We start from the raw sequence: 18,928 nt of genomic DNA on the forward strand, positions 1-18,928 counted from the left end.
TTGTTTTCCTTATGTGATATGAATTTTTACTGTGGGAGCTTGAGCCCTAGAGGAAGTATTTGTGCAAGGTTAATATTATATTTCTCATGTGACTGGGAAAATAAATACTAGGAAAACTGAAATCATTGTAATTTTATAGTAATTTAGATGAAATGACTACATTCTGAAGCTGTGTGCAAAAGGGAACACAGTGAAACCCATTTTGCAAGTTAATTTACTATTAAACATCAGTACAGATAGTTTGCACCCATCCTTAAGGGGGCACTTGTACATGTAGTTCACTTAATCTTAAAAGGATATCAAAGTTCATTTTAAAAAAATCTGTATATACCAATGTTTCCTTTGTTCTGTCAAGCTCAAGCAAGCAGTGTAATACAAACTTTAATATCCCAATAAATCAGGGCTAAATTCTCACCTTTCAAGCCCAGGATCCCATGTAGAAGCCAGTTCATGTCCTGGCTGCTCCGCTCTCCATTCAGCTCCCTGATTGTGGCCTGGGGAAGCAGTCAAGGATGGCCCAAAGCCTTGGGACCCTGCACCCACTTGGGAGACCTGGAGGAGCCCCCTGGCTCCTGGCTTTGGACTAGCTCGGCTCTGGCCGTTGGGAAATGGTCACTAGGGAAATGAACCAGCAGATGGAAGATCTTTTTCTCTATTCTCTCTGTAAATCTACCTTGCCAATAAAAAGAAATAAATCTTAAAAGAAAATTCCTGCAAGTCCTTAAAGTGATTTTAAGGACATTGAAGGTTTCATATCACCACACTTTGTCAGTCTTTGACTTGAATAGACCTTCTGGTGTTTTTTCAGTGGTCTTGGTGTATATCACAGTTTTTTGGTTAATTGTCTCCGTGCAATGGAGATAGAGGGAGAGCAAGTGCTTCCATCTGCTGGTTTGTGCTCTGAATGCTTATGATGACTGAGGCTAAGCCAGTCCAAAGCCGGGAGCCAGGAACTCAGTTCAGGATTTCCATGTGTTCAGCAGGGACCTGACTGCTTTAGCTGCCACTCGTTGCCTCGTAAATTAATAAGATGCAGAAATTGGGAGTGGAGCCTCCAGCGAGCTCCTCCAGAATTGGATGTATGTGTCCCGAGTGGTATCTTAATCACTGCACAAGCCCCCAATTCTATGTTCTTTTTTTTTTTTTAAAGTGTACAGCCAGTTTTAGAACATTCCTACAACTCTGTGCATTTGCCTCATTCCTCAATTCCTACCTCTGTCTCCTCCACGCCAAGGCAAGAATCACAAGTACTCTCTCTGTCTCTATAGATTTGCCTTGTTTGGAGATTTCACATCAGTGGAATGGGTAACCTTTTGTGACTGGTTTATTTCATTTAACATAATGTTTTCAAGGTCCCTCCACTTGCTACCATGTATCAATATTGCAGTTCTTTTGATGACTGTAATATTCTGTTGTATGGGTTTACCACTTTTAAAAACATCCATTTATCCATTCATGAGTGTTTTTTTTTTTAAAGATTGATTTATCTTTTGAAAAGCAGAGTTACAGAGAGAGAGAGAGAGGAGGAAGAGACAGAGAAATCTTCTACCACTGGTTCACTTCCCAAATGGCCACAACGGCCAGAGTGGGGCCAGTCCAAAGCCAGGAAGCAGCAGCCTCTTCCATCCAGATCTCCCAAGTGGGTGCAGGGGCCCAAGCAACCGGGGCTATCTGCTGTCTTCCCTGGTCAATAGCAGGGTGCTGAATAGAAAGGGGAGCAGCAGGGACTCAGACTGGAACCCATATGGAGTGCGTGTGCCACAGGTGGCAATTTTACCTCTATGTCAAAGCGCTGCCCCTCCTGCTTTTTCAATTATGAATAACTCTGCTGTGAACATTTGCAAGCTAATTTGGGGGGAGCATTCTTTTTCATTTCTCTTGGCATATGTAGTACCCATACAGGAAACTGCCAGGTCACATGGTAATTCTTCAGTTAACGTTTCAAGGAACTGCCACAGTTAACACCAACTGTGTTTGAAGGTTCTTAGTTTCTCCACTGCTTTGCAAATACTTATTATCTGGCTTTCTAACTGTAGACATTTTATTAGAATTATCAAGTGATTTCTCATTGTGTTTGCATCTTATTATTATGGATAACCTTTACTTTTCAGAAGTTTAGGATTAAGCACATAGGCAAATTAAGCACACAGGCAAAGAGTGTTCCCATATGCCCCTGCACTTACATACAGTTTACCCTATTGTTAGCATTTTACATAGTGTGCTATATTTGTTAAAATTAGTGAGCCAATATTGTTATGTTATTCTTACATTTTTTCATATTTCCTTCTTTTTTTTACCCAAATTTTGTTTTCTAGTCCAGGATCCCATCTAGAATACCGTGATACATTTCATGGTTGTGTCTTCTGAAGATCCTCTGGCTGTGACAATTCCAGATTGATTGATGGCTCTTTCTTTCTCTTTCTTTCTTTTTATAATTTTGAGTTTTAAGTAATAGTGGTCAGGTGTGTTGCAAGAGATCTCTCTGTTGGAATTTGTCTGAAACTTTAAAAAATAAATACCCTGTGCCCACGTTGAGTTTTAATACCAAAGCAACTTACTTAGATTATAAAAATGCATGATCAGAATTGGAAGTTAGCAGAATGTGGTTGGCAGAAAATTCTTAGGAATTTTTAAAAACTCAACTGCTCATGAAAGATGAGCAGAAATTTTTGTCTAGATATATTCTCCTGGCAAGGACAGATTACACCAGAAGATGATCAGGCTAAGTAACAGAATTTATTTCTGTTATTCTCATTGGATAACATGTAACTAGGAGGAAAGCTGGAGGTATATTTTTCACTGTAGAGCAGCAGAGAATGTTGCTTTGCCTGCAGTGATGTTAATACTATGTGACATTAATGTTTAGAAAATTCCACAGCTTTTCAGCAGTAAGTGTCCAATGTAGGTTGAGTTCCTCCAAGTCTGGTCATCTTCCCAAATACCTGTGAAGCAGAAGAGGAGCCAAGACCAGGAGAGGCTGTGTCAGTTGACCTGAGTCACATGGCTTGTTGGGAACAGAGCTGAGATTTGAACCTGGGGCTGGGGAGGCTTGTACTTTGCTGCCTGCCAGCTCCAGAGTTTCCAAGGCTGAAGGACCCAGGCCTGAGTCTTTATCTTACTGGATGATTTTATTGCCAGCCAGAGGAGATAGCTTTTCTCTGTGCTTATAGCCTTGCTGAAATCAGCCGGTTCAAGGAACAGTCTATCCGTCAGCTGTTTACAGAAGAGAACTGAGCCAATTTTTCCCTAGGCACTAACACCATCACCTCGCTGCGCAGGTGTAACCTCCCGACACGTCTCCTGAAAGTGAAGCTCAAAGGTCATGAAGAAGGCAAGGAGCCCTGCGGGAATGAAATACTTGGAGCCCAGGCTCTTGCATTGGTCAGTGGCACCCGACCTCAGCATCTCAGCCAGCTCAACTGTGACACAGTGGATACTGAATGAGTGCCAGACAGGATTGGGTTTTCAGTACTCTTCTTTAAATAGAAGCAGATCTGCGCATACATCCGTGGCAGCACTTGAAGTAGAGGGGTCTTCGCGATACTGGTTTGAGGAAGGCATCGAAAATGTCCCTGCTCGTTCTGCCCAATCTTGTTAACTGCAGGAGCTGGTCCATTACCACGTAGTACAAAGATTTTTTTCCGCATTCTCAGGCTATCAGACTTTCTCTGTTAGCCTTAAGAGGGTGGTCTGGTCAGCAGTAACAAGGGGACCTTGAAATTGCCTTTGATTTCTTGCTCATCCACAATGTCACTGCGCACTGGCTGTTCTGCAGCCTGGTTGTTCTTTGTGCAAAGAGTCAGACATCGAAGATGCGATGATTTGGGGAATTTTTTCCTCTTTACATGGACATTCCAAATGCTCCCAACAGGAGAAAGAGAACAGGAGGATCGCATTCCAACTGTGAAGAGACACCTTTGCTTCCACTCACAACCTATTGGCGAGAATGAATCATGTGACCTTGCTTTAGTGGGAGGGACCAGAAGTAATGGGTACCACATGGGTATTCAGTGAACAATAACTGTCTTTTGCACCACTTTCCTTTTTTTCTTTTTAAAGCATTTGATTATCTAGTTTAGAGAAAGAGACACACACAGAGAGAAAGCAAGACAGAGCTTCCATCCACTACTTCACTACCACAATGTTCACAAAGTCCAGGACTGGCCCATGCTGAATCCAGGAACCCAATCTAGGTCTCTCACACGATGGCAGTAGCCCAGCTACTTGAGCCATCACCTGTCTCCTCCAGGGTTTGTGTTTGCTGGATGTAGGAATTGGAAATGGACTTGGCATTTAAGCCTCGGTACTTCAATGTGAGATGTAAGAGTCCTATTTTTTTTAAAAAAATTTTATGTGACCAGCCTGATGGCTCAGTTGGCTAATCCTGTGCTTGGATGTGCCAGCATCCCATGTGGGCACTGGTTTGCATCCTGGCTGCTCCACTGCCCATCCAGTTCTCTGCTTCTGACCTGGGAAAGCAGTGGGACCCTGCACCCACATGGGAAACCCAGAAGAAGCTGCTGGCTCCTGGATTCAGATCGGCTCAGGCTCTAGCCATTGTGGCCATTTGGGGGAGTGAAACCAGTGGATGGAAGATCTTTCTGTCTCTCTTTCTCTCTGTGAATTAAAATAAATAAATCTTCCAAAAATTACTCAGATATTTAATTCTCTCTGAAACCGTGAAGCTGGTATTATCACTATTATTATTATTTTTTTTTTTTGCCTAGGAGAAATCAAGACCTGGGTCAAAGATTTGCCGAAAATAATACAGGTAGTAAGAAATACAGTCTGTATTCGAGACTTCTGACTCAAGAGCCGAATCCCCTAATGATTTTATGCTTCTGTAGGTTCTGAAATACATCCACGAAAGCAGTTTACCTGGTTTTGTCATTACACTGAAAGAAAATACAAGTGGCGTTTTTCCTGAAAAGCAAATGTGCAATTGAAAAAGGGGAATTGAGTGATTAAGTGTTCTAATATCTTTCACGGGTTTAATTTTAACATGTTTCTGTCCCTGGCAACAGATTATCAACTCGTACTCTTTTCAAGGCTAAACAGAATTCTGAAATCTTCCCCTTTTCTGAACTAATTGAAATGACTCTGAGAAGCAAGGCGGGGCTGGATTTTCAGTGGAATGATTCCTGCTGCCCAAACATTGCATTTGTGTCTAGAGTATACAAAATGTGCTGTTGTAGGTGACAGCTTATGGAAAAGTGCTTCATAACCTACAAATCATGTTCTTTGTTTTAAACTATATTTTAATAATCTTACTTAGTTGATTAGGGCACAAAGGGCCAAGGGCTACAGGGTGAAAGAGGGTAATACCATTGTTTCCACACTAATATCATTTTTCTCTGTATCTGGGGTTAGAGGAGTAACAAAGGGAAAAGCCCCACCCAACCTCCCACCCATCCCAGATCCACAACGGGAGGCGCGCTCCGAGGGTCCTGCTCAAACAGTTTTGATAGTTCATCAGTTCTGGATTGCTGCCAATCTCATAGTTCCAATCGCAATGAAACCTATTCAGAGTCCACTAGCTGACAGTCTCTTCATGGTTGGGGTTCTAAGATCAGCAGTTCAATTGGAGGGATCTCCAGAGAAACTTCACCTGAGATGATCCCAGACCTGATTATTGCATGAGTTTGCTAGTACAGAGTTCAACACCGTCTGTCACACCAATCAGCTTGTGCACATGCTGGTCATTGTGATTGCTGGGTCTGTTCTGTTTCCAGCCCTGTCTTCCAGGTGGACCAACAGGTGTCGTAGTCCAGCTCGATCCTACCCACTTCATACTCAGCCCTCATGCAAACCAGTTGGAGTTGCAGCCTAGTTGGGGCGACTCCCCAAAACCCCCCACGAGTTCTGCCCCCTACACTGGTTCCCATGCTTGCTAGTATGCACTGCAGGCTTGTCCAGTCTGTCCCACATCCCATTTAGCTCTCGCACATGTCAATGGGCATTGAAGCCTAGTTCAACCCAACCAACCTACTATGCTCCCCATACACCTTCTGGCAGGTGCCTTTCTGTCTAGCCACCCCTCACCCTGTCCTGGTTTTCTTGCTGTCCTGTGAGAGTGGTAACCCCGAGGGAGGTTCCCACTATTACCCTTCTAGGCCACACCCACTCCCAGATTATTCACTCTCCGGGTCGTTCTGGCATTTGACTTGACAGAATTAGCTCTCAGTGCCAGCCTCTGCCAGCTAATGCTGCGGCTAAGCCCAACCAACCCTCACCCACTCTAATTTTTGCTTGCACCAGTTGGAACAGTCAGCCCACCATGGCCCTTTCCTTATCTAGCTCACATGAGGCCCACAGGTGTAACAGCCCTGCCTAGTCTGATCTGCCCCCATCCCGACTCACGCTTTCCAATGGAAGTAGTTGTCCAGCAGGGGAGCCCACATTCCCCTGCAGCTTTGCCTCCTCCCCCTGATTATCACATGTGCTGTTTGGGCGCTGCAACCACATCTGGTATGGCTTACCTCACCTTAGCATTTCTTTTTTTTTTTAAAGATTTATTGTTATTGGAAAGCCAGATATACAGAGAGGAGGAGAGACAGAGAGGAAGATCTTCCGTCCGATGATTCACTCCCCAAGTGAGCCGCAACGGTCCGATGCTGCGCCGATCCGAGGCCGGGAACCAGGAACCTCTTCCAGGTCTCCCACACGGGTGCAGTGTCCCAATGTATTGGGCCGTCCTCAACTGCTTTCCCAGGCCACAGGCAGGGAGCTGGATGGGAAGTGGAGCTGTCGGGATTAGAACCGGCGCCCATATGGGATCCCGGGGCATTCAAGGCGAGGACTTTAGCTGCTAGGCCACGCCGCCGGGCCCAGCATTTCTTAATATGCACTGACTGGTATGTGTTGCAACCGAACTTGACTCAGCCCGCACTCTGTTCTGGTGCTCGGATTCGCCAGCGGGTGATGTGAACAGGTTCAGCCTGGTCCGCTCCCAGCCCATGCCATATGCATGCCAGTGGGATAATTTCCATTGCCTGTTCTGGGCTTTTTCCTATTGTGCTTCTTGCGCTTACCTGCAGGGACTGTGTTCTGCCAGAGAAGTTGTCCAGGCTCCTCCATCAGAAACTCTCCCAGTGCCAGATTTTGCGCGTACCAGTGGGTCCATGAGCTAGCCCTACTCAGTTCACCTCCTGTCCTAGCAGGAACAGTGGCTTTTCGTGACTGGCCTTCAGCCCAATCTGGTTCTTACTGTTGGATGTTTCGACCCAGCCACGGCTCTTCCATACCTCCATATAGCTCACACATGGTAACGTAAGGGCTGAGACCTAGCCTAGTCTGTCACACATCTCCCCTGGTCCTCCAGAACACCAGATGGTGTTGGAGTCTGGCCTGGTTTGGTGCTTCAGTCCACACTCGTGCCAAGTGAGATTACAACCATATCCTGATCAGAAATCATGTTCTACAGGGGTCCTTTGCTGATCACTGAAGCAGGGGTTGCATTGTAGATAAAACATCGGCTCTACTTCATTGTTCTTCAGCTCAATATAGCTGTGAAAGATTCTTTGTGGGCTACTTAGAATTTACCCCCATTTAACTTTTACCTATTTGTTTATTTCTGGCTGTTGTTGAAAGAAAGAGAAAGAAGTACAGAGTTTATATGTATGCTAGGAAGCTTCTGAGTGGAAAAGAGGAACAAGATCAGATATATTTTATTTTACCATTTAAATTCTGGCCTTGGAAGAGAAGGTGTTTCAAAGGGGGAGAAACAATTCCGACAACAAATACTTACGTTGACACTGACTGGGCAGCGTTATAGAGTGGGCAGAGACCAGGGATTCAAAGGTCCCAGCCTTGTGCCCGTAGGGCAAGGCTCTGGCTGCTGGCAGCTACTTGATGGTGGCATAGCAGTGTCTTCAACCAGCACATTGTACATGTAAATAATCATGGAGTCAAGATAAGAAAAGAGCTTTGCAGACTTTTACGGTAACTTGACTGTGAACCCAAGTAGGTGATAGTTTTCCTCCCAGTCTTTCTGTACCCTAGAGATCCTTGCTAAATGAAGGGGACTATCAGGTCTCTTCAGAAACAAAAGGCATTTTAATTTGTTTTGCATATAAATTAAAAGTAAGTGTGTTGTGAAATTATATATATTAGGAAGTCAAATTTACAGAGAGAAGGAGAGACAAAGATAAAAATCCACTGGTTTACAAGTGGTTGCCAGTGCCAGAACTTAGCTGATCTGAAGCCAGGAGCCACGAACTTCTGGATCTTCCACATGGGTGCAGAGTTCCAAGGCTTTGGGCTGTCTGGCTGCTTTCTCAGGCCACAAACTGGGACCTAAATGGGAAGTGGAGCAACCAGGACATGAACTGGTACCCATATGGGATTGTGGCATGTGCAAGGTGAGGTGAGGACTTTAGCCACTGGGCGATCACACTGGGCTCAAAATTGTATATATTTTTAAAGATTATTTTATTTACTTGAAAGACAGCGTTACAAATAGAAAGAGAGAGAAAGAGGTCTTCCCTTCACTGATTTACTCCCCAAATGGCCACAATGGGCCAGGCTGGGCCAAGCCAGAATTAAGAATCAGGAGCTTCTTCCCAGTCTCCCTTGTGGGTGTAGAGGCCCAAGCATGTGGGCTGTCCTCTGCTGCTCTCCCAAGCACATTGGCAGGAAGTTGGATTGGAAGTGGAGCAGCGTAGTGACGGAGATTTGTCCTGTTACCACATAAGGGTATTGCTGCATTGTCTTTCGTTTGGCCTGATATTTTAAGCATCTGTCGAGTTATTTTACCTTCACTGTGTCACCTTCATTCTCTGAGTCTGGGCCACTTTGGGTTCAGTACTTGTCACTTTTCCATTAATCCACAAAGAGCAGCTTTGGGACTGAGAAAGCAGCCAGTGGCTGAGGCAGGAAAAACGCCTATGCGTGTTCTCTCAGCAGGACCACGGTGTGTATTTAAAGTCAGTGGGAGTGGCAGAAAGAAGGCTGTGAGAGGATGGTGAGTCCTGGGTCAAATCTGAAGGCTTCCTGCCTCTGTCCCTTGCCTAGCCCAGTGCGCCACGGCCCCGCCCACTGTGGGAACTCAGACTCTTCATTGCCAGATAACCTGCTTTTACAAGAGGAAAGGGAACCCCACCGGCCCCTCTGCCCCTGGGGCTTATGGAACCAGCACCTACCACGCAGGCTGGCCAAGGACCCGGGCCAGCTTTCCCCGGAACCCTTGGGGCTCACAGACTAGGCACCCACTACACAGGCAGGCTAAGGACCTGGGCCAGGTGGCCCTGGGCCCCAACTGAACGCGCTACCTCTGGGGCTCATGGACCCAGAACCCACCCTTCAGGTGGGACAAGGACTCCCACCTCTGGGGTTCAAAGACCTGGCGACTGGCTCAGGGCCTAGGCCCACCTGTGACAACTGGTGCTCCTCAGCAGAGAAGACGGAGCAGTGGACCTTGGCCCAGTTCCACATGGAAGACATGGCAGTCCATCAAGCCCTGCAGGGGACATCTGTACCATCCCAGAGGAAGGAGGACAGAACAAATTGGACAAACACTCCAGCCAAAGGATGCCAGCAAATACCTGGGCAAATGGAGACTCTGAGATGACTCTATCAGCCAATGAACACAGAAAGAAAGGGTTCCCTCCTACTTGGATCAATGAGATTGACAATGTCTCAGAACTATCAAAACCACCTGGGAGTATATGCCTCATTAGGACCCAGCCTCCCAGCCACCCCAGGACTGGGGGTGGGGGGAGCTTCCACCCTCCGAAACAGAAAGGAGAAATAGAAAGTTTGGAAACAAAGATCACATCCAATTTTCCCTAACCCTTGATCTGCCCCACTGTGGTCAACAATGTTAACAACTTGTAAAGGAATGAAAAACTTGGAAACAATGGTTACACTCACTTTTCCCGACCCTCAATCCTTACCCTGATCAGCTATGTAAGCATCATCTAAAATTCAAAAATTGAAAAAAAAAAAAAAGAGGAAAGGAAAAATCTGAATTTTATGTTCAACTTCTAATTTTTATGTCTATGCCAAAGTTTTAAAAACCATGTAAGGAACCCCAGAGCTCATGTGTCCAGGCAGTTAAGGCCTTTGGGTACCATTTTACGCACTATCTGCTGCTGATGGAGGCTCTCAGTTTGGTGAAAGATGTAGTTACAGGAGATGAGATACAGGTGTGCAGAGGTCATGCAAGGTGAGACTTGACTTGGCGAGGCTTTCAGTGTATTAACATTTCTGCTACGCTAAGGAGGTTTTTTTTAATGAATTAGAAAATCTTAATTTTTTATTAAGTTTCACCTTTTTGTTACCTTAGTTACAAAATATAAAGCAAAATCTACACAGAGGAAATAAATTCCACCATAACATTATGGGGGGGGGGGCGTTTAATACACCTCTTCTGGAAGTTCACAGATGATGGTAATAAGTAATGTACTATAATAGAGTTTTAATAATAGCACAGTAGTTTCATTTAATATAACATGTGTATATGTAACTTTGTTCAAATAAACAGTAGCTATACATTCTTTAAAATACCCAAGAAAGTCATAATTAGCATGCCATCATGTCTCAAATATATCTACTAATTCTAAACCAAAATACTTACATAAAACAATATTTGCAGTTACAAATAATAGACATGAAGTATAAAAGTATATTCAAAATAAATGCATTCACTTAAATTTGTGATACGTATTGACCTTTATTGAAACATGTGTTTACCATCTGATCCTTTTTCATGTTATTGTGATATTAATACAAAGAGCAGATTCCGTATGGTTCATAGATATTATTAGAAGAATATAAAGATATTCTCCTCTCTCCTCCTTCCTCCTCTCTCCATCCATCCATCCATCCTCCATGCTTCCTTTCTCTCTTTATAGTTTTTGAGATAACATATTTTTAATTCGTATTACATAAAAAGAGATCAGCAAATAACAAAAATAAAAACCAAATGAGATTAACAAGCAAAATGTAAAATGATCCTAGTTCAGTGGGAATATAGACCAGGGTGATAAACAATAATCAGATGGAAAGATGGAAATTGTAAAGTAATTTAAGTGTGCAATTGAAAAAGTAAAAAGTAAAGCAAAGTGTTAAACACTACAATGGTATAACATTCCTAAGCATTGGTTTGATAAATGCTTCAAACTCTGCATCCCTGCTCATGCATACAATCATTTCCTTGTGGTTTTTGATTTCTTTTCTTTTGTAAGTTTTACCTTTCGCATATAAAGCAGAGCATGCTGTATTTGTCTTTTTGTGTCTGGCTTATTTATATCTGAATAATATTCCATGATGTGTACATACCACATTTTCTTTATCCGTTCTGCTAACAGACACCTTGGTTGAGCTGATATTTTGGCCATTGGATGCAGTGCTGCTGTGAACATAGGGCTGTGTGTAAACATGCTGTATCTCTTTGAAACAACATGTGCATGTCTTCTGTGAATATACACAATATTAGCTATTCATCAGAGGGAAATGTTTAAAAAAAAAACCCTGAATCAGACTGAAGACTTCTGAATGAGAATTGCTGGGGTTGCGGCCCAGGAATCTGCATTTAAACTAACCTGTAAAGAGAGGGTGGCGAAGGTTTTCCTGCCAGGAGCTGTTTGAATATTTACACATTCCTTCACAGACTACACAAAATGATCAACTGAAAACAGCCTGCTACTGACAGATTGGATTTTGAGTACCGCCTAAGGTGGTTTCCTTGACCCAACGCTTTTGTGGTTGAATGTTCCCCAGCTCTGCTCCACAGGTTGATGTTGTGAGCCTAATGAGAACTGCTGTACCCAGTTGCTAGGTAGCATTTACTATCTATTCCAGTTATCGCTAAGCTCCAGCCTGTTGGGAAGGGTTAAGACTGGCACTGCTGCCCACAATTATTGGTGGGATAGTTTTGTTTGTTAGCGTTTTTTCATAGGAAGCTGCTGAAGTTTACATCTGCCTAATTTTCAGTATGTTTATATATGCTATTAGAAATTTTATTCAGGGAGAATTGCAAAGCCAACATCGATCCTTGTGCCCAAATGCACTCTGCTTCCTGCCTGCATCTCCAAGATGATGGCTGTTGTGCACGTTGCAGGACCAAGGCGGTGAGAACATCCCGTTCCAGCCTATGCAACCAGTTCAGCCTACACTGGCTTTCTTATTGCTCCCATAATAAATCACGGCAAGTTTATCAGCCTGAACAAAAACAAAAACAATGTTATTGCTATAGAGTTCTGGAGATCAGAATCTGACACAAGTCTCATCATGAGAAAATCTGCACCTCGGCAGGATCATGTTCCTTCCTTGGGGATTGAAGGGAAGGTGTGGTTTTTGTTTTTCGTGGCTCGTTCAGGTTGTTGGCAGATTGCACGTTCTTAGGGCAGGAGGACCAACATCTGTTTTCTTACTCTAAGCAAACGCTCAACCATTTCCACTCGTGTCACCCAATCGCAGCCCCTTTCCTTTGTCTTCAAAGGCAGTCACAGTGAGTCAGGCACTTCTCATCCTCCAAGGATTTTTCTCTTCCACCTCTGCCTCCTTCTGTTTCATCTCTCCGAGCCAGCAAGGAAATCATTTCTGCTTTAATTTTTGAAAAATTTGTTTTCATTGTATTTGAAAGGCAGAAAGAGAGATAGAGAAATCTTCATGTGATGATTCATTCTCCATTTATCTGCACTAGCTGGGGCTAGACCAACCAGAGCCAGGAACCAGGAGCTCAATCTGGAGATTCCACATAAGTGGCAGGTACTGAACGACTGAATGCCATCACCTGCTACCTCCCAGGATATGCATTGGCGGGGAGCTGGAATCGGAAGTGTGGGAGCGACTAGAACCCAAGTGCTCCAGTGTGGAGTACAGGCATCCCAAGGGGCAGCTTGACCTCCACACCAAGTGCCCATGTTTAAAGGCTCAGTAATTAGATCAGATCTGACTTGGTGAAACAGGATAATTTGCCCCAATCCCAAAACGAATGCACTTAACAACATCTACAACATCTCTCTTGCAGTATAAGGTACTGTCTACACCGGTTGGGGATTGGGGTGTGGTGAAGCATTTTACTGTCTATTATAAACATGTCATTTGCTTTTTTTGACAAGTAAGATAGCAGTACTTATTGATACCAGCGGGGCAGCGAGCATTAACATTGATGTACATAAGAAAATGTGGTTTCACTGGATGTTTCTAAACGGAAACCATTTCAGGGACAGATTTCATAACAAAGCACACCAGCCAAGATGTTTCAGGGCTTCTGTGTCGTCCAGCAAAGCTGCCGTGGAGTTTGTCTCAGTGTGCAGGAGACGGGGTTAATTCACACTGTGTTAGCCTCTGTGTAATTTTAGACTTGGGGTAAAAATGATGCTGGTACAAAATTGGCCACTCATTCAGCAGTGTGTTTTGCTTTCAGTCTATTTTTCACTTACTCCTCGCCTGCCTCCAGGCCCCCTGCCTCTGCTCCTCTCTCATACCCTTCCAGCTGCCTACTGCTGCTGCCTAGCTCCTCAGTGATCCACAGTAACACATATTTATGACAAGCTCTGACACCTGCTTACCCTAGGAAGCAAGCTACAAGTATGGTATCTATTCGTGTTTCCAAGTGACCGAATTGAAATGAAAGAATCCATGCCATTTGCCAGTTTTTCAAAGGCTTGAGCTGTAAAGAAGTCCCTTATCTTGCACATAACAGGTACGCAGTAACCTGTAATTGAATTTGTTTGAAGTACTGAAGTTTAGGTCATTAATTATGTTATCTATGCATCATACTTTTGCATTGTTTCTAAAGTAAATATTGGCGACCATCTTAGTTACCAACATGAATTCTTTTTTTTTTTTTTTTAAATATTCATTTATTCATTAATTACATTGCATTACATGACACAATTTCATAGGTACTGGGATTCCCCCCCCTTCACCCCAAACCCTTCCCCCATCATGAATTCCTTCACCTTGATGCATAACCACAGCTCAAGTTCCGTTGAGGTTCCCTAATTAAAAGTTTACACCATACAGAGTCCATCATCCCACTTGTCCAGTTCAAGTTCAACGGCCTCTTAGGGAGGCCCTCTCAGGTTTGTAGGCAGAGCCAGCAGAGCGTCACCTCGATCAATTAGAAGCTCCAACATATCATCAGCAACAGTCCAGGTATGATGAGGCTGGTGCAGAGTCCACTGATTGACATAGTCCGTCTTAGGGTTTCCCCTTGTCCAGTTTTCCGCTGCAAGCATAAAGCTGAGGTGGTTGATTCATCTACTCCATTTTCCATCTTTTTTTGATTAATGCTTTGATTCCTCCATTTTGTTCAGGGGAATCCCCCTAAAAAAAACTTTGAGGCATTCCCAGTCCAGGCTCCTACATGTACTACTAGTAAGCACAGTGCCCGCCACCGTCCATCACTCCGATCAGCTGATGGTTTTAACCCCTGGGTTGGTTCTCTTCTGAGCCCCGACCTCTATTGGAACCAATGAGTATCGCATCTCTCCCCGGCTCTGTCCATCACACTCTTGTCCCTCACCTAAACCAGTGGGAGGAGTGCTGGTCGGGTGTTGCATTCCCTGCTAGCACAGGCCATTTCACCTTGGCATTTTGTGTTTTGTACTGTTTTTTTTTTTTTTTTTTTTTTTTTTTTATCGCAACCAAACACGGCCAGGCCCCCACACAGTTTCAGCACTTGGGCTTGCCAGTGGATGACGTGAACCGACTCAGCCTGGTCTGCCCTAACCCGAGCCAAGTGTATTCCAGTGGGTCACATTCCAAAGCCTCTTCTGGGTTATTTACCTCCATGCTTCTTGCGTTTATTTGTAGAGTCAGTGTCCTGTCAGAACCAACATGAATTCTTATATGAATCATGGGGTAGTTATACAGTTGTGACACGAAGTGTTATGAACCACAAAGCGTATATTTTCAAAATATATTAGACATATAGGGAATTTCTTAATGTTAAGTGAGGGGTTGGTATAGCAAGATAGTCTTTCACCTGCAGCTCCAGCATCACATATGGGCACCAGTTCATGTCCTGGCTGCTCCATTTCCCATCCACATCCCTGCTGATGGCTTGAAAGAGCAGCAGAGGATGACCCAAACCCCTGGGCCCCTGCACCCATTTGGGAGACCTGAAAGAAGTTCCCGGCATCTGACCTACCCAGCTCTGGTCATCGTAACCACTTGGGGAGAGAACCAGTGAATGGAAAATTTCTTTTGTCTGTCTGTCTCTCTCTGACTTTCAAGTAGAATAAACAAATCTTTAAAAAAAAATTGTGAAGTGAAACTAGGATATGACAAGTATGAGTTCATGAGAATGGAATTAAAAGATAAAAATATATTGGGAGGAGGCAAGCATTTGACATAATGGTTAAGACATTATTTACACACCTGCATCGCATGTTGGAGTGCCTGGGTTTGAGATCCGTTGGTTTCCCAGTTCCAGGGTGCTGCTAATGTGTACTTTGGGCAACAGCTGATGATGCAGGTGGGAAGGAAGACCTGGATGAGTTCCTGCTTCCTAGCTTTGGGCCTGACGTGGTCCTTGCTGCTTCAGACATTTTGGCAGTGAAGAAACTGTTTCCCTTTATGTTTGCCCCTCAAATGATAAGTCCAAGAAATGATTTTTTTTTAATGGTCGAGACATTTTTGTAAGCAGTGATACAAACTATCCCGAGGAACTTAGTCCATCCCTGAATAAATTAGAGTCCTGTAAGTTAGTTGTGTCAATAGGATCTTGTTTATGTTGTTAACTGAAGAAAAAGGAGTGCCCGTCAAAGAGTTGTTAAGATCAGTAAACAAAGATAAGTCCATAGGAGCCAGAACAGGACCATAAGTTGGGTGTTTCATTGTTGTCTCAGTGAAACTTAGAAAATTGCCTTTGATAAGAACAATGAGCAGAAACATCACACTTATCATGCTGAGTTTTCTGGACATTTTTCTGCTAAACATTTGGCTGACTTTCTCAAAACACCTACTAGACAGATGTTATCATTTCTTGCCCTCCCACAAAGTCAGAGAGTGAAATACCTTTGAGGTTGCTGTGAAACGAAGGCCATGTCCTTTGCTGACCAGTCGGCCGTTGCTTCGGCTGGAGGGTTCTCTTGGTAACCATGACTTTGTCCGTTTTCTTCAGGGTGACACTGGTGAAACTGAGTTTCCTCTGTTATTACAGTTCTTCAAGGGAATACTTAATGATCTTTCTTCTGTTTTGCTTAAAATTTCTATTGAAAGCTCTGCAGCTGATCTGGTTGCAAAACTGTTGGCACTCAGGGCAGAAAGTCTGTTCGTGTTTAATTTTCAATCAGAATTGTGTAAACTGAACAAGTTGAGATGTCTATAGCCTTAGCTATTGTTTATTTTATTAATCATCACCACAGTTTTTTTTATATCTATTTATTTTTATTGGAAAGGCAGACCAGATCCATGGAGAGGAGACAGAGAGAAAGATCCTCCATTCATATTTCACTCCCCACATGGCTATATCAGTCAGAGCTGAGCTCATCTGAAGCCAGGAGCCAGGAGCCTCTTCCAGGTCTCTCATGTAAGTGCAGGGTCCCAAGGCTCTGTGCCTTCCTTTACTGCCTTTTCAGGCCAGAAGCAGGGAGGTGGAAGGGAAGTGGAGCAGCTGGGACACAAACTGTCAGCCACGTGGGATCCCAGACAAAATGAAGACTCAGCCATTGAGCCATCACACCTGGCCCACCAGTTTTTGTTTTTGTTTTAACCTCACAAATTAATGTGGATGATTTGCCTCAGTAGGCTTTGTCTTTAATAGTTCATACTCCTTCCATTCTCTCTCTCTCTCTCTTGAGAGTCAGAGAGAAGGTTTTGCAGTGGAAGAGAGACTCCAAAAAGCCCACAATGGCTGCAGCCAGACCAGGGCCACGGCTAAGGGTATTATCCATGTCTCATGAGAGAGGCAGGAACCCAGTTATTTAACCCATCACTGTTGCTTCCCAAGGTCTGTGTTAGTAGGCAGCTGGAGTCAGGAGCCAGAGCTGGGCATCAGATGCAGGCACTATGGTGTAAAACAAGGTGGTAAAACTGGTATGTTTAAAAACGTGTATTTTCATCATTCACTGAGATTAATGTATGTATAAGAGATTGTACCTATTTAAGTTAGCTGTTTTGACAGGTGTGTTTGTACACGAAATCATCCGTGCCATCAAGATATAAAAGGTTTAATTATGCCTCAAAATTCCTCATATTCTTTTCCTTTCTATTCCTTCTTCAACCTTGTTCCATGGAGTAGTTTGCATTTTCAGAAATTTTTTTATAAGTGAAATAATGCAATATATATTTAAAAGTTATTTGAGAAAGAGGAATGTCCCAGCTGCTGGTTCACTCCCCAGATGCCTGGAAGATCTAGGGTTGAGCTGGGTTGAAGCTAGAAGCCTGGAACTCAGTTCAGGGCCCAGGTGGATGGCAGAGACCCGACTACTTGGTCCATCACCTCCTGCCTCCTAGAGTCTCCATGAGTGGGATGCTGGAGTGTGGGGCTAGAATGTAAGCATATGGGATGGATGCCACATAACCCCTATGTCAGAGGTCATGCCTTGCTTATCAGATGAAAAAAAAAAAAACCAACAAACCCTTATCTTTTTCTTTCGCTTTCTGAGGAGCTTTATAACAACGGTTCTTTACTTTATGGAACCATCATAAAGTGTGATTTACACGTCCTTTTCAGAGCATGAACTGAACTTACTGGCAATGAGTTATAGTTATTTATGAATAAACCTATGTTTTTGTTTAAAAAAATGCAGTAGAAGCATAAACTTTGAAGTGTTCTGTAGGTTAAACATTGTATTATTTCATATGTTCCCAGTTGCCTTTGAGAAAAGTGTTTTGTTTTAAAAAGTTTTTAAATAGACTTATGCTTTTGTTTTGAAAATCTAGAGTAATAGAGTGAGAGGGTGAGATAGAGATTTTCCATTTGCTGTTTCACTCCCCTGATGACCTCAACAGCCGGTGCTGGGCAAGGCTGAAGCCAGGAGTCAGGAGCTTCTTCCAAGTCTGCCATTGTGGGTACAGGGGCCCATGCAGTTGGACCCTTTTCCACTGATTTTCCCAGGCCGCTTGTGGGGAGCCGAGTTAGAAGTGGAGCAGCCGGGATGGGCACCGACAGTGCAGGCAGAAGGTTAGCCATATGCTGCTCTCCCCACCTCCCTTTTAAAAGCACAGGTTCCTAATTCTGGGAATCACAGTGAATCCTTAATTGTATAAGGGTGTTTCCAATGGTAAACACAACATTGCCATTTAAAAATTATTTATGGGGCTTCTAGTAGCTGGGGTCTTCGCCTTGCAAATGCTGGGATCAAATATGGGCGCCATTTCTAATCCTGGAAGCCCCTCTTCCCAATCAGCTCCCTGCTTGTGGCCTGGGAAAGCAGTAAAGATGGCCCATGACCTTGGGACCCTGTGCCCCCACATAGGGGACCTGGAAGAGGCTCCTGGCTCCTAGCTTCGGATCAGTGCAGCTCCAGCTGTTGCAGCTGCTTGGGGAGTGAATCAACGGATAGAAGATCTTCCTCTCTGTCTCTCCTCCTCTCTGTATATCTGATTTTCAATTTACAAAAATTCATACAAAATCCTATGGAACTGATAAAGTGGTCTCATTCCATAGGAAGAAAACTTGCTGAAGTGGAACATGAGGAGTAAAATGAATCGTGCAGTTTATTTTAAGTCCTCCAGCTATAATCAAGTAAAAGTGGTGATTATGTCTGCAATTTTAGCCTGCTGCGTTTTTTATAGTTCTAAACCACACCCACGGCGCAGGTTGGCCTTTCTACAGAGACCAAGTTCTTGTGAGATTAAAATCTGTGGTAGTAGGCAGTAACGAGTGTGGAGTTACTGGTCACTTGTTTTCTTTGGTCGATCACTACCCGGGACAGAAGATTACCTGTGGATGGACACAGTTTGGGGAGCCTGAATTCTGAATCTTCTGGGTTGTTTCTCTGGATCTCCAAGTCTCAGGTGAGGGGAT

The 18,928-nt window shown here is 43.9% G+C and overlaps 1 protein-coding gene across 2 annotated transcripts in view; it reads left to right on the plus strand.

Moving 5' to 3' along the window:
* The window catches only part of PLS1 (plastin 1), a 133,395-nt gene that overhangs the window by 18,982 nt on the left and 95,485 nt on the right, over positions 1-18,928 (plus strand). The window contains exon 1 of one of the 2 annotated variants that reach the window (XM_058661401.1): positions 18,787-18,918. The exons of the other annotated variant lie outside the window; for it this stretch is intronic. The gene's annotated coding sequence lies outside the window, so the exon portion shown is untranslated. Of the gene's footprint in view, positions 1-18,786; positions 18,919-18,928 lie in introns of those variants that run through there. 2 annotated transcript variants of the gene reach the window in all.

This window comes from Ochotona princeps, chromosome 3 (assembly GCF_030435755.1).
Source record: "Ochotona princeps isolate mOchPri1 chromosome 3, mOchPri1.hap1, whole genome shotgun sequence".
In the NCBI taxonomy this organism is placed as follows: Eukaryota; Metazoa; Chordata; class Mammalia; order Lagomorpha; family Ochotonidae; genus Ochotona; species Ochotona princeps.